Source organism: Silene latifolia, chromosome 9 (assembly GCF_048544455.1).
Source record: "Silene latifolia isolate original U9 population chromosome 9, ASM4854445v1, whole genome shotgun sequence".
NCBI lineage: Eukaryota > Viridiplantae > Streptophyta > Magnoliopsida > Caryophyllales > Caryophyllaceae > Silene > Silene latifolia.
The window spans coordinates 23,585,045-23,600,609 of record NC_133534.1 but is presented as its reverse complement, the minus strand read 5'-3'; the positions used below and the strand labels follow the sequence as shown (position 1 = coordinate 23,600,609).

At 40.8% G+C, this 15,565-nt stretch overlaps 1 non-coding gene across 1 annotated transcript; it reads right to left on the bottom strand.

The window, feature by feature from the left end:
• Positions 1 to 13,800: 13,800 nt before the first annotated feature.
• Positions 13,801 to 13,907, bottom strand: LOC141603541 (small nucleolar RNA R71). The gene has a single exon (XR_012525411.1). It is a non-coding gene; the product is annotated as a small nucleolar RNA R71 (small nucleolar RNA).
• Between the last annotated feature and the right edge of the window lie 1,658 nt (positions 13,908 to 15,565).

The window sequence follows — 15,565 nt, the reverse complement described above, 5'->3', positions numbered from 1 at the left end:
TGCGGGACTACTTCGCGGGGAAGACCCCGGCGTTGGTGGTGATCGAGGGGAGAGAGACGGCTCCTCCTCTCTGCACTGCAGAGCAGAGAGTCCGCTTATGGCTCTGGTGGTTTCTGTCTTCGATTTACCTCGGAGACAAGGGTGAGAGGCTTTCGACGAATCTTCTTCCCTTCCTTTCTAACCTGAGCTCCCTAGGCCGTTGGGACTGGGTCACTGCTGGTTTTGCGGTCCTCATCCGTTTCATGAGGGCCATGGTTCGTCCGGAGTTGATGGAGAAGGGGACTTCTTCTGCTGCTGTCGACCCTGGATTGTTGTTGGAGGTATGAACCTTTATTTATTCTCATGAAAGATAATCTCTTTTCCTTGTCAAATCACGAAAGATCGTTACTGATTATCTTGATTTACAGGCATGGGTGTACTCCTACTTCCCGAGCCTCGCGCCCAAGAGGACAGAGCCGGTGGAGAAGGCCTATCCCATCGTGAGGGATTGGGTGATGTGCCGTACGAGGAGTCGGCGTTCCTTCTACGACGTCTGTCGGCGGGAGATGAACGCTCTTCAGTTGGACGGTGTGAGTATTTTGCTTTACATTTGTCTGTCTTACTTTTTCTTTCTTTTAGAATTGATCATAAGAATGACCCTTCGTTTGCTTTTCTAGTAGGTGCCTAGACCTTGGGAGGAGTACGCTGACGCTCCTCCTTTCGTGGCTGAGGTCCTTCGACCTAGGAGTTCGAGCCGGCTGCTGTTGAGGACGTCGATGGGTCCTGTGTGGTACTTGGGCGAGCGCTTGGCTCGGCAGTGCTCTCGGGATGTCTTGACGGTTCCCATCGATCCTCTTCGGACGATGTTTAGGGAGCCTTCTGAGGCTGAGAGAGAGACTGACTTGGCTGGCGTTGGTGGCGACGCCCTCCTCCTTCCTAGTGAGGACTACTCGGCGTTCCTCTACGGGAGGTTGGCGTACTTGTAATACTATGTATTTATGAGTCTCTGGGTACTCTATCGAGTAGGCCTTACTCTGTCGAGTAAGGGTGAGTTGCAGTTTAAAATAGTTTCTGACCTGTTGGGTACTCGATCGAGTAACGTGGATACTCGATCAAGTACCTTAGCTACTCGATCGAGTAGCCGGTTTACGGGGGATGATTTCTCGGGTTTTGTTAATAATGCGATTTGAGTATATATTACTTCCGTCATTGTTCTTTAAACACTTTTTAAAACCTAATTACTGTGAAAAGAGAAATCAAACTACGTCATTCGCTTTAATCGCATTTTTGGCAAATCCCGGAGCTTGGAAGGTCGGATTTTACCTTTCTTGATACCTTTGTGATCCTTGCGTCGAGGGTAAGACCTACGTATCGTTTTTATAATGTTTCCTTAAAGTTGGTTAAACCCAAATATGGGGATTTGGGGGTTTTGTTGTTTTGTATGATTGGTAGTGATTATATGTTTGTATGTTAGGAGGAGGATTCGTAGAGGAAGCATTTTGATATCAGCTATGAGATCGTCTGATTGTGTTGTGTTTTCTAGGTAGGGTTTCCCTACTCAGTATTAGTCCCGTAATGCGTTGTTGCTGTTGTGTAATTGCTGATTATTATCGTATTGGTTTTATGACGGTTGTTGATTGATTGTTGTTGATGGTTGTGATTGTTTGTCTCTGGTTCTCGAGATGCGTTCTCGGCTGAGTGGGGTCACTTGCGGGAGTGGCTTCACGCCCTAGTTTCGCCCGTTGTGGAACCCGCCATGAAAGGGGATGTGCACATCCCCTTCCGTGGCGGGTTCCACGAAGGGCGAAACTAGGGCGTGAAGCCACTCCCGCAAGTGACCCCACTCAGCCGAGAACGCATCTCGAGAACCAGAGACAAACAATCATAACCATCAACAACAATCAATCAACAACCGTCATAAAACCAATACGATAATAATCAACAATTACACAACACCAACAACGCATTATGAGACTAATACTGAGTAGGGAAACCCTACCTGGAAAGCACAACACAATCAGACGATCTCACAGCTGATATCAAAACGCTTCCTCTACGAATCCTCCTCCTAACATACAAACATATAATCACTACCAATCATACAAAACAACAAAACCCCCAAATCCCCATATTTGGGTTTAACCAACTTTAAGGAAACATTATAAAAACGATACGTAGGTCTTACCCTCGACGCAAGGATCACAAAGGTATCAAGAAAGGTAAAATCCGACCTTCCAAGCTCCGGGATTTGCCAACAATGCGATTAAAGCGAATGACGTAGTTTGTTATCTCTTTTCATAGTAATTAGGTTTTAAAAAGTGTTTAAAGAACAATGACGGAAGTAATATATACTCAAATCGCATTATTAACAAAACCCGAGAAATCATCCCCCGTAAACCGGCTACTCGATCGAGTAGCTAAGGTACTCGATCGAGTGCCCCCTTACTCGATCGAGTATCCACGTTACTCGATCGAGTAACCAATAGGTCAGAAACTATTTTAAACTGCAAATCACCCTTACTCGACAGAGTAAGGCCTACTCGATAGAGTACCCAGAGACTCATAAATACGTAGTATTAGTAACACCCCATACTCCAAGTGCCTTACTAGGACCACTTAAGGCATGAAAGTGCTACCATCTCGGTTACCCGAGGCAATGATAATCATAAGACAATAAAGAAACATACTTTAAAAGTAAACATAGTTTAAGTGATTACATGATCAAAACCAAAACTGATAAACTGAAATACAAGGTTCTCAGACGGTCTACTGCTAAAACTATCAAAGCTACAAAACACCGTCTGACACAGCGGAAGACTTCTAACTGCCACGTGATGACTCATCCCAGCTATCCCATACGCGTCATATCATACCTGCTCAATAACTGCTCACCACCTCCGAATTGATCACCACAGTTTTTAAAACATTAAACGGGGTCAGTACTAATCACACAATTTATATAACCAACAGTACAGTAAACAACACAGCTCAAACAGTCACACAGAATCACCCACACCAATCAATATCCGTCTCCGACTGTCCACTGGACAAGCCCTGCCAGTGGGGGACCGCAACCGTACCCACCAAATCCCCGCTCATCATACCGAGCGATAACCCTGTCCCATTAATGTGCACATCCCCTTCCGTGGCGGGTTCCACGAAGGGCAAAACTAGGGCGTGAAGCCACTCCCGCAAGTGACCCCGCTCAGCCGAGAACGCATCTCGAGAACCAGAGACAAACAATCACAACCATCAACAACAATCAATCAACAACCGTCATAAAACCAATACGATAATAATCAGCAATTACACAACACCAACAACGCATTATGGGACTAATACTGAGTAGGGAAACCCTACCTGGAAAGCACAACACAATCAGGCGATCTCACAGCTGATATCAAAACGCTTCCTCTACAAATCCTCCTCCTAACATACAAACATATAATCACTACCAATCATACAAACCAACAAAACCCCCAAATCCCAATATTAGGGTTTAACCAACTTTAAGGAAACATTATAAAAATGGTACGTAGGTCTTACCCTCGACGCAAGGATCACAATGGTATCAAGAAAGGTAAAATCCGACCTTCCAAGCTCCGGGATTTGCCAACAATGCGATTAAAGCGAATGACGTAGTTTGTTATCTCTTTTCATAGTAATTAGGTTTTAAAAAGTGTTTAAAGAACAATGACGGAAGTAATATATACTCAAATCGCATTATTAACAAAACCCGAGAAATCATCCCCCGTAAACCGGCTACTCGATCGAGTAGCTAAGGTACTCGATCGAGTGCCCCCTTACTCGATCGAGTATCCACGTTACTCGATCGAGTACCCAACAGGTCAGAAACTATTTTAAACTGCAACTCACCCTTACTCGACAGAGTAAGGCTTACTCGATAGAGTACCCAGAGACTCATAAATACGTAGTATTACAGTCTTCCCTCCTTAAAAAGAACTTCATCCCCGAAGTTCATCCCATACATAAAAACAAACATACTAACTTGGTCAAGACGCAACAAAGCTACTAAGAACTCAAAACAAAACCCCAACTTATAAAACATGAAACCATGAACCCTTAACACCAACTCCACCAACTATTCCTACCTCCCCACATCGCTCCCGATGTCGTATCATCTACATCATAAACTCTCCTGACACTAACTCGATACACTACCAACTACCATCCTCTAACGCTGCTAGCTCTATAATATATCATCCACTACCAAATCCAAAATCAAGACACTCATAGACATCAAACGGAATGTTACATTCTACCACCCTTAAAAGGAACTTCGTCCTCGAAGTTTACTCACACTCATAACCTCATCATCCAACTGTCAACACTAGTGAAATATTCTCACACTCCTAAACATCACACTACTACAAGAACGACCATGGCCTTTTAACAACATCAACCACAAAATATACAACTTCATTCTTTATGCTACACCAACACTCTACTGTGAATATACTACCATATGCACAACTATCAAAATCTCTTTTATCGTATCCTACTCCTCTTAAGATAAATGTTACGTCCTCGTAACTCACTAATACTATATCCTTAGTTATATCTTCTCATTATTCTCATCACCATCACATGTCATAGATAACCACCTATACTCTAAGCACTCGCCATGCATATATCCAAGGCTCTCTTACTTAAACAATTCTCATACTTCAATTCACTCGTCACACCCCTAACCTGTACCTCAAAATCTTTAACTTAACCCAAAACTTCAACTTTTCCACATTACCGCAATACGACATACCTCTCTATATAAACTTTATAAAACTCCCATCGTCAAAAGCATAACTCACGATCCACACTTGTTACGTACACTCACACTAGCTCCTCAAGTTCTTTTCTTTCATTACCACAAAACTCAAACATAACTTAACATGACACCAAATCCCAATACCCTCCACTCACTATCTCAACAAAAGATTATGAACCACCTGCCGCTTTCAGATCATTACAACACATGTTCCACGAATCACTTGCAATGACTATGACTACCGATGCCCCATCTTAAAACAAGATCAAAATTATTGTAACAACTTCTCACAACTATGTCCCATCAATAGAATGTCACTATACCATGACAACAACGAAAACATATACAACTCTCTTTCATATCATACTCTACCCTCATTCCAAAACTTAACTGGTAAGAAACATCAATAAACAAAATAACTGTCTATCTGTATAAACTGGAACTCACAGGAAGCCACATCAGACAAATCAATAATTTATGTGTAACTGGTATGTACTTTCGAAATTCGAATCATAAACATCCCGCCTACTCCACCACAACCGGTGACGGCATCGCAACACCGCCACCAACAACCACACCGCAGTGCGAAAATACCCGCATCACAACACTAAATACCGTGCCCGGATCACCACCCGAGGCACCACAACCACATCGATAGTCATCACAACTTACACTATCCCATAAGCACTGACTCAACATGACTTCTCGGACAAGAAAAAACTTACTCAAATCCACTTTACTAAATCACAAAGCAACATATTATATGAATTAAACAGATAATAACCTCATGAACATCATCCCCTTACCACATCACGGAATAACATATATCATGAATACATACAAGTATAACCAGTCATGCCAGATCAATCAAATGATTACTTTTTGAATATCATTCAATTAAATTACCGTGTCCAACATATATCACAAAACATTCAGATAACAGCTTTATAACTATCATACCATACCACTTCCCGTGAGGTCAGAACCTCGCACAAACATTTATACGCATAATAGACCCGTAAACACATCCACCTAGTCACACCTGATCACGTAAGTTACCACTCGATAAAGGTTACCAGTCGCCCGAGCTTAACTCATATGCCCCTCATAACATATTCCCCCATTCGCATAACCATCACCTCATGCCAAGTATAACCATACCATTACTATTCAACTATTAGCACCCGCCTCATCTGACCGCATATTATACTTCCTTACAACCATAAATATCAATCCGACCTCTACAAAATCAACCTCATTAGAATTGATACCTTTCTAATATACCATCACCCTTAACCACTAGTCGCAACCCATAACACTACCACTGTCTGTGCATCAAACCTCTTACACTCATCTCTAAACATCATGATTTCTTTCCTATCCGTGGTTAACATCCCAAATAACGAACATCAAATACATCAACAACATTACCTCAACATTCTTCCCAATACTATCCTTAATTGTATAGTCACCCGACTCACCACCAAAATCTCATATCATGCAGATATTCTACCAACTTCTTACTCCCTTAATTCCTCGAAACTTATGATTAATCATGTTGTCCTGAAACTTCTGTATAACCATTAATTTACTTACTCTTGATAGTATCATACATCTCGACGATTCCTTACTTTTATGTCACATAACTCCGGTCAACATTTTTCTAGTTTTACTCCCCTCATTCTTTTCTTTTACACTTGACAAAATCAATTAACTATTCAACTCCTTATCACTTCTACCTAACTCTTTAGTGTTCCGGTTACTTTCCCATTGCTCCAAGACTCACATCTCATTATTTTATATCGATATCATCCCACTCTTTCTTACCATGGATCTTCTCTTATAATGCTATCACTCACACTTGCCACTAATCTATCCATAAAATCAACGTTTAATATTTAACAATTGCATCTCCCTTTTTACGTCTCTAGAAATCAAAATTTCTTTCATACCGCTAATTGTCCAAGGAAATCCCACAATAGTTTCACCTCTTAATACACCAAATCTCCCAAACTCACTCACTGTCTACAAATCCACCTCGCGACATGTCTCCACAAAGTTCACTATATACCACTCTTCTCAACCCCTTTAAAACGAACTTTCACTATGTATATTCTTAACCTACACGACTCCTAACCATCTCCCTCCCTAATTCTTTACACATCTCAAGTTGCCACTATCCACATCCTTACTCTCAATCCTTTCATTCTCACGTTCCTTAGACTCACATCATCCCTTGCCCATATTCACTTACTTTTACGTTACTCAATACACAATCATATCACTCATCTCATCTCATCTCAGAAAACATGCTCTATGTCTCAATTAAGCCATAATGATCTTCTTTTTCTTTTTCCACTATCTATCGCAACCACATATAACTCATGTCCTCCCACCGAATTCATACTCACCACAGGTGCCACTCACTACACCACAAGATTGGGTAACTTACGCGTCAAGACCAACATACATGTAAAACAATGCACAAAGAAGCAAAATAACACCTTTGAATTAAACATAATATGCAACGAAGTCAAAAGATAGACATATATGGAGTGGTGGAAATGGATGAATTGATTGGAAAAGATGGAGTGGCAATTGCACGAGAATATGAATTTTGTGATTATGAATATGTTTAGGTGACGAAGTGTATTTGTAATATTGTTGTATTAGTAACATGGAAATAGGATTTTTAATGTATGAGTATGTTTTGTTTACGAAAAGTGATAGAATAAAAGCATGTGGGTAAGTCATGATTGACAAGTTAAATAAATTATTTGCATGATGAATGTTGTTGCTTTGCTTTCGAAAATAGTAACATGTGATTGGGACTACTGGGTTTATGAGTATTGGGTTGTTTTTGTTTACCATGTTGTCGTTTAAGTTGTTTGGAGGTAAAATTAAGTAGTTATGTTTTTCGATTATAAAGAGGTTGTCTTTAAACTGTTATAACTTGAGATGTATAAATTATTTTAATGTGATTCCAATTTGAGGTGATAGCTTGTTCTTTTACGATTCTAACGATAGGTCACACGCCCGAATCGACCAAGAAATGAGTGAGTTATGGCTATTTTACGAAAACTGGACAGTGCTGAGAAATGCGTAGGTACTCGATCGAGTAGCCTTGGTACTCGATCGAGTAGGCGGCACTCGATCGAGTAGGCGGCACTCGATCGAGTACGTTAGTTACTCGATCGAGTAGCCTTGGTGATTTGTTTCACGTGCTTCTGATCTTCACCTACTCGATCGAGTAAGTCCCTTACTCGATCGAGTGGCATGTACTCGATCTAGTGACCCCTGTTTTGGGTCATATGCCTATCTTTTGACTTCGTTGCATATTATGTTTAATTCAAAGGTGTTATTTTGCTTCTTTGTGCATTGTTTTACATGTATGTTGGTCTTGACGCGTAAGTTACCCAATCTTGTGGTGTAGTGAGTGGCACCTGTGGTGAGTATGAATTCGGTGGGAGGACATGAGTTATATGTGGTTGCGATAGATAGTGGAAATAGAAAAGGAAGATCGTTATGGCTTAATTGAGACATAGAGCATGTTTTCTGAGATGAGATGAGATGAGTGATATGATTGTGTATTGAGTAACGTAAAAGTAAGTGAATATGGGCAAGGGATGATGTGAGTCTAAGGAACGTGAGAATGAAAGGATTGAGAGTAAGGATGTGGATAGTGGCAACTTGAGATGTGTAAAGAATTAGGGAGGGAGATGGTTAGGAGTCGTGTAGGTTAAGAATATACATAGTGAAAGTTCGTTTTAAAGGGGTTGAGAAGAGTGGTATATAGTGAACTTTGTGGAGACATGTCGCGAGGTGGATTTGTAGACAGTGAGTGAGTTTGGGAGATTTGGTGTATTAAGAGGTGAAATTATTGTGGGATTTCCTTGGACAATTAGCGGTATGAAAGGAATTTTGATTTCTAGAGATGTAAAAAGGGAGATGCAATTGTTGAACATTAAACGTTGATTTTATGGATAGATTAGTGGCAAGTGTGAGTGATAGCATTATAAGAGAAGATCCATGGTAAGAAAGAGTGAGATGATATCGATATAAAATAATGAGATGTGAGTCTTGGAGCAATGGGAAAGTAACCGGAACACTAAAGAGTTAGGTAGAAGTGATAAGGAGTTGAATAGTTAATTGATTTTGTCAAGTGTAAAAGAAAAGAATGAGGGGAGTAAAACTAGGAAAATGTTGACCGGAGTTATGTGACATAAAATTAAGGAATCGTCGAGATGTATGATACTATCAAGATTTGATGTTCGTTATTTGGGATGTTAACCACAGATAGGAAAGAAATCGTGATGTTTAGAGATGAGTGTAAGAGGTTTGATGCCCGGACAGTGGTAGTGTTATGGTTTGCGACTAGTGGTTAAGGGTGATGGTATATTAGAAAGGTAGCAATTCTAATGAGGTTGATTTTGTAGAGGCCGGATTGATATGTATGGTTGTAAGGAAGTATAATATGTGGTCAGATGAGGCGGGTGCTAATAGTTGAATAGTAATGGTATGGTTATACTTGGCATGAGGTGATGGTTATGCGAATGGGGGAATATGTTATGAGGGGCATATGAGTTAAGCTCGGGCGACTGGTAACCTTTATCGAGTGGTAACTTACGTGATCAGGACTGACTAGGTGGATGTGTTTACGGGTCTATTATGCGTATAAATGTTTGTGCGAGGTTCTGACCTCACGGGAAGTGGTATGGTGTGATAGTTATAAAGTCATTTATCCAATGTTCTGATATATGTTGGACACGGTAATTTAATTGAATGATATTCAAAAAGTAATCATTTGATTGATCTGGCATGACTGGTTATACTTGTATGTATTCATGATATATGTTATTCCGTGATGTGGTAAGGGGATGATGTTCATGAGGTTATTATCTGTTTAATTCATATAATATGTTGCTTGTGATTTAGTAAAGTGGATTTGAGTAAGTTTTTTCTTGTCCGAGAAGTCATGTTGAGTCAGTGCTTATGGGATAGTGTAAGTTGTGATGACTATCGATGTGGTTGTGGTGCCTCGGGTGGTGATCCGGGCACGGTATTTAGTGTTGTTATGCGGGTATTTTCGCACTGCGGTGTGGTTGTTGGTGGCGGTGTTGCGATGTCACCGGTTGTGGTGGAGTAGGCGGGATGTTTATAATTCGAGTTTCGAAAGTACATACCAGTTACACATAAATTGTTGTTTTGTCTGATGTGGCTTCTTGTGAGTTTCAGTTTATACAGATAGGCAGTTGTTTTGTTTATTGATGTTTCTTACCAGTTAAGTTTTGGAATGAGGGTAGAGTATGATATGAAAGAGAGTTGTATATGTTTTCGTTGTTGTCATGGTATAGTGACATTCTGTTGATGGGACATAGTTGTGAGAAGTTGTTACAATAATTTTGATCTTGTTTTAAGATGAGGCATCGGTAGTCATAGTCATGGCAAGTGATTCATGGAACATGTGTTGTAATAATCTGAAAGCGGCAGGTGGTTCATAATCTTTTGTTGAGATAGTGAGTGCAGGGTATTGGGATTTGGTGTCATGTTAAGTTATGTATGAGTTTTGTGGTAATGAAAGAAAAGAACTTGAGGAGCTAGTGTGAGTGTACGTAACAAGTGTGGATCGTGAGTTATGCTTTTGACGATGGGAGTTTTATATAGTTTATATAGAGAGGTATGTTTTATTGCGGTAATGAGGAAAAGTTGAAGTTTTGGGTTAAGCTAAAGATTTTGAGGTACAGGTTAGGGGTGTGACGAGTGAATTGAAGTATGAGAATTGTTTAAGTAAGAGAGCCTTGGATATATGCATGGCGAGTGCTTAGAGTATAGGTGGTTATCTATGACAGTGATGAGAATAATGAGAAGATATAACTAAGGATATAGTATTAGTGAGTTACGAGGACGTAACATTTATCTTAAGAGGAGTAGGATGCGATAAAAGAGATTTTGATAGTTGTGCATATGGTATTATTTTCACAGTAGAGTGTTGGTGTAGCATAAAGAATGAAGATGTATATTTTGTGGTTGATGTTGTTAAAAGGCCATGGCCGTGCTTGTAGTAGTGTGATGTTTAGGAGTGTGAGAATAATTCACTAGTGTTGACAGTTGGATGATGAGGTTATGAGTGTGAGTAAACTTCGAGGACGAAGTTCCTTTTAAGGGTGGTAGAATGTAACATTCCGTTTGATGTCTATGAGTGTCTTGATTTTGGATTTGGTAGTGGATGATATATTATGGAGCTAGCAGCGTTAGAGGATGGTAGTTGGTAGTGTATGGAGTTAGTGTCAGGAGAGTTTATGATGTAGTTGATACGACATCGGGAGCGATGTGGGGAGGTAGGAATAGTTGGTGGAGTTGGTGTTAAGGGTTCATGGTTTCATGTTTTATAAGTTGGGGTTTTGTTTTGAATTCTTAGTAGCTTTGTTGCGTCTTGACCAAGTTAGTATGTTTGTTTTTATGTATGGGATGAACTTCGGGGACGAAGTTCTTTTTAAGGAGGGAAGACTGTAATACTACGTATTTATGAGTCTCTGGGTACTCTATCGAGTAAGCCTTACTCTGTCGAGTAAGGGTGAGTTGCAGTTTAAAATAGTTTCTGACCTGTTGGGTACTTGATATACGATTAATTTACTCCTAATTCCCTCTTTCTTTTATGCATACCGACTCATATCGAGTCGGTTTCGGGTGTTTTTCCTTGCGTTTTGTGCCCAATGCCCGTACTTGTTACCTTGTGCATCCTTTTGTAGGAAACGACCCAAGTATGGAGAATTCGGGGCAAGAAAGGCACCCCATTGCCTTTACATGAAGAAGAGGTGAAGAAATGCTGAAGAGTGTGTTTTGCCAGACCGGAAATGGTCCCAGCCACCGCAAAACACACCCCAGAGAATGACTTAAGATTTTTGAAGAAAAGTTGAGGAATGTGCTTTGCCGGCAGGCCGGCAACCGCCCACCGGTAAAGCACAAAGCAGGGAATTTATTTGAAGAATTTGGTGAAAAACGAGCTTGGCCTCGCTTGCGGTAGGAGCACCGAGGCGGTCAACCGGCATTTCACACATCCAAAGTCCTCGAAGAAGGTGTTTGCCGGCAGGCCGGCAAGAATCGCCCACCGGCAAAACACAGATGCGGATGTTTTAATTCTTTGCACGGTTTTGCCGGTAGGAGCACCGCTGCACGGGGCACCGCAAAAAAAGCACGGGATTTTGGGCTTTTCTTCCTCTTTTCTTCCTAATCTTGTACAAGCCTATAAATACCCCCTCTTAAACCCTTTTGTACATATAACCCTAGATCTGAAAAACATTCCATATTATTGTAATACCTTCTTAATCAAGCACTAATCTTTCAATAATTATTATTAATATTTAGTAAGAATTAGTTAGTTCTAGTAATAGTCAATTGTTTACACTTGTTTGTTGAAGTTTGTATTGGGGATTTTGAAGGTTTTCCTTCTTATTAATCAATCAAGCCTTCATCTTTCCTTTTGTTGGTATAATTTCTTTCCTTTCTTTTACTTGTTTATCATTTGTTTACATTTTCCTTGTCCTTTGATATTGCTATAACATTCATCATGTCTCCTCCTTGTGTTGTTTGCTTTTCTTCTCTATTTAGCATAATTTCCCTTAACATGAGTGAGTAGATTCCCTCTAGGGTTTAGGGTGATTCTTTATGGAATTTAGGGGCATGATTCTTTGAATATTTTGGTCTTTGGTGAAATTGTTTAACTTTCCTATTCATTGCACTCAAGGTGTTTGTTGATTTGCTCAAGTGAAAGCTTGTGCCTTTCTTCCTTTATTGCTTAATTCTCCCTTGGAATGAAAGTTTTTTGGGGGTCTTGATGTGTGTCTAGGAGGGGTGTGAGACTTAATGAAAATTAGTAGCCACCTTTAAGATAGCCAAGACATTGGTTCTTCATCTTAGGTTAATCTCTCACCATTGACCCTTTTTGATCTTCATGTTTGCCCCTAAACCATATTGATGACCCCGAAGGCCCTAGCTTTTAATTAACCGTATTCATTATCATCAACTTGTTTGTCTTTTGTTCTAGTGATTATAACCAAAACCCTTTCTTTTAAATTTTGATTAAACTTGACTCCTAATTGAACTTCGTAGCAACCCCCACCATCCTTGAGTTCGACCCCGACTAAATACTACGCTTTTTCGGGTTTTATAAATAGTTTTGGTATAGGAAGTAGACGACAAATTTCCTATTATCAAATGGCGCCGTTGCCGGGGATGGCGTTAGGTTATGCTTAGTTTTATTTAGAGTCTTTGCTTTAATCTTGTCTCAATTGTCATTTTTGCTTTAGTAGTTGATTGTTGTTTGTAGAGTGTGTGTGATTTTTGCCTTTCCCTAGTGTGTAAAAACACTAGGAGACTTACGATTTGTCAAGTGTATGCCTAGAAGGAATCACCAAGCTCTCCTATTCAACTCCGACCCCGAAAGGCTTTTTAGAACCTTGAGGACTAGGACTCTTGAAAGAGTGAGGAACAATTCCACCCAAGCAAACATTGATCAACCAAACTCACACATCCCACAAAATTTTGATACAACAACTACGATTCAACCAAATACCACAATTGAGACTTTAGTAGAGAACCCCTTTCATAACTTCCTTAATTACAATATTCCACCTCAAACACCACCACATCAAGAACCGAACCACCCACCACAAATGGCTCTTAGAGATCACAACCTACCTAACCATAATGATTCATGTAATCCCATCAACTTTGGCACTTTGGCCCCAAACAATTTTGAAATGCACCCCGCCCAAGTCGGGTTAGTTGAGAAGGACTTGTTTGGAGGTCATCTTGAGGAGGATGCCCATGCTCATCTCCGGAAGTTTAAGAGGAAAGTATCAATGATGAAGAAGAATGGGGTGTCCGAAGACACCTTGAGAATGATGTTGTTTCCGTTTTCATTGACGGGCAAAGCGGACCGGTGGTTGAACATTCACCCACCGGATACTTTCACTACTTGGGATGACTTAGCCCAAGCATTTATGGCCAAGTACTACCCTTCCTCAAAGACCGCGATGCTCCGCAACGAGATCCATACGTTCCAACAAGAGGATGGGGAGTCCTTAGGTGAGGCTTGGAACCGTTATCAAGATTTGATAGCAAGTTGCCCCCACCATGGAATACCGGAATGGTACATTACTCAAACATTCTTCCAAACTCTACTACCAAGAACTAAGGAGATGGTAAATGCCTCCGCAGGGGGAGGTTTTGACCACTTGAATGATGAAGAGGGCACGGCATTGATCAAAAAAATGGTAGACTCGGAGGCAAACTATGGTTCTAGAGGGAACATGCTACGAAGGAACGGGAAATATCCTAAGGAAAATGCCTCCAACTCCGAGACAAATGCCAAGCTCGACTTGCTCACAAAGCAATTTGAGAAGTTTTCAAAGAATCAAGTGAACCAAGCCGCGACCTCATATGGGCCGCCCATGGAAGAAGTTGCTCAAGTCGCGAGTTGTGAACTTTGTGGAGGAAGTGGTCATACATATGACTTGTGTGGCAACAATTACAATGGTGCCTATGAAGAGAATGCCCAAGAGGTGAACGCTTTTCAAAGTTACAACAACAATCCTAGACCACCAAGGCCTCCTTACAACAACCCAAACACCTACAATCCAAATACCAATTTCTACCACCCCGGGTTAAGAAACCACCCCAACTTTAGTTACAAAAGCACCAATGTTCAAAACCCCCAACATCTCCAACCACAAACCCAAACCAATCCACCCGGTTTTGCTCAACCAAGGGGAATTCTCCCAAACCCAAGAAATAATTTTGGAAATCAAAACCAATGGTCAAGCAACAATCCACCCCAAAACTATGGCAACCAACAACAAGGGCACCAAGAGTTTGGAGGAAACCAAAGCAACCAAGGGTTTTACCAAGGGAATCAAGTAAATCAAGCAAATCAAGGATTTGGGCAAGGGTATGTTCAAGGGTCTCAAGAACAAGGTCAAGGATCAAATTTCAACAACTATGGTCCGAGAGGTAACCTACAAGTGGGGCAAAACAACAACCAAGGTCCCAATGCTAGATATGACTATGGGTTCCCTTTACCCATAGCCAACCAACCTCATCAAGAACCCCAAGGTGAGCTCTCTCAAGTGGAGCTTTTGAAGATGATTAAGAACATGCAACTTCAACATAGCCAAGAGATAGCTAACTTTGCAAAAGCTACTCAACAAGAACAAGCAAACTTGAGAGCTACATTTCTTAAGGACATGAGGGAAATGGAATCTAGGATGGCTTCTCATGCTATGGCTAACCCTCAAAGGCCACCCGGTGGTTTGTTGGCTCAAGGACAAAGCTCCAAAGATGCCTCAAATAGCCACCATGCTCATGCGGTAGTGCTAAGGAGTGGTTTAGAGCTTGAGGACCCTTACAAAGACCTTGAGTTGGAAGTTGATGAAGATCCCAAGGGGAATGAGGTAGAAATGGATGATGAAGAAGAAAGCTCACCCATTGAGGCTTCGGGTAAAGCTAATGAAGACACCAAAGGAAAGAAAGCTTGTGAAGATTTGACTAGAAAAGGAATTCAAGTGGACAAGGATGTTGATGGATATGTGGAAGACCTCCCTTATGAGGAGGAAGCTATTGAAGAAATACCTTTGCAACATTCTAAAAAGGTAACAAAAAGTTCGGCTCCTCCAAAGGTATCTTCCAATTCCCAACTTGTTTCTAAAATTCCTTACCCTTCAAGAGCCATAAAGAGTAGGGAAAACCTCAAGTATGCCAAATTTTGTGATATGCTTGAGAAACTTGAGGTTACCCCACCCT